The sequence below is a fragment of the Octopus bimaculoides genome, chromosome 26, assembly GCF_001194135.2.
Source record: "Octopus bimaculoides isolate UCB-OBI-ISO-001 chromosome 26, ASM119413v2, whole genome shotgun sequence".
Classification (NCBI taxonomy): Eukaryota; Metazoa; Mollusca; class Cephalopoda; order Octopoda; family Octopodidae; genus Octopus; species Octopus bimaculoides.
In genome coordinates this window covers 20163325-20164833 of record NC_069006.1, presented here as the reverse complement: position 1 = coordinate 20164833, position 1509 = coordinate 20163325, and positions in this window count along the sequence as shown.

Genomic DNA, 1509 nt, shown 5'->3' with positions numbered 1-1509 from the left:
GAGGGGAGGGGGAGTGTGAGAGAGGGGAGAGAAAGAGGGGAGACAGCAAGAGAGGGAAAGAGACAGAAGGAGGGAGAGAGACAGAAGGAGGGAGAGAGACAGAAGGAGGGAGAGAGACAGGAGGGAGAGGAAGGAAAAGAGAGAAGGAGATAGAAGGGCAGAAGGAAAGAGAAGCAGAGAGAGAGGGGAGAGGGAGAGAGAATAGTATGGAAATCTACAGAAACACACAAGGACACAAACAGGCATGCACACAAACACACACAGATACACACAGACATACACATACAAACATGAATAGAGACATGCAAACACACAGACAAACACTCACCAACAAACACACACACACGTCCACATACACACAGCCAAACACAAACACACACTTAAATGCAAACATACACAGATATCTAAACACACACACACACCCAAATACATCTAAACACACACACACACACACACACCCAAATACATCTAAACACACACACACATCCAAATACATCTAAACACACACACTAACACACACACATCCAAATACATCTAAACACACACACACACACACACACGCACATCCAAATACATCTAAACACACACACACACACACTCAAAAGCCAACATACAGACATCTAAACACACACAGACAAGCATACAGACATCTAAACACACACACACGCACACACAACCAAACATAAACACTCCTACCAACACAGACAAACAATAAACACACTCAGACCTGCTGATCTTCCAGCTTCTGTTCCATGCTGTCCATCTCGGATCGTAGGCTGGTGGTTTTGTAGCGCAGTTGCTGCTGGTGGTCTCGTTCCAGTTCAGCCTTCTGCTGCACCTGCTCCAGCTGACCGGCAAAAGTTTGTGAAACGTTACTTCAAGCAACACGAGAAGTTGCACAAACATACATACAATTCAGAGGTATACAATTACATACCAGTGGCATATGGTGGTTGTTGTATTGGGTGTGCTGCTAACCTCAATGCAAGGAGGGGTGTAACTAAAGTTTTCCATTAAGATTTGTGATTAAATTAACGAGTAAGGTCCAATACTTATAATGAATTTGCTATTTTCGATGGGAGTGCAGCAGAAACCTAGCACGCCCGGAATATACACCCCTATTACAGAATTGAACAGATTGAAAATTGTAGATGGCTGCACTGCCTGAAACCAATGGCATTACTTCTGCACTCACTTGCAGCCAGTGCATCAGACTGCAGACAATGTAAGAAAAGAGCAGGAACAAAATAGTAAGCAATATATATATATATATATAGATATATATATATACAAGGGCATTACTACATGTGTTTATTTTGGAAGTCTAGTGTGTGGCATTATTCTGTAGTAATGCCCTTGTATAAATATATATGTATATATATATATATTCTTGGGAATAAAAAAATGATGGGTTTTTTTTTCCCTTATGAATTTCATGCATGCTAGCTTCCTGATAAAATTCTTGTAAAAGATTTTTATCCCACTATTGAATTAATTATATATATATAT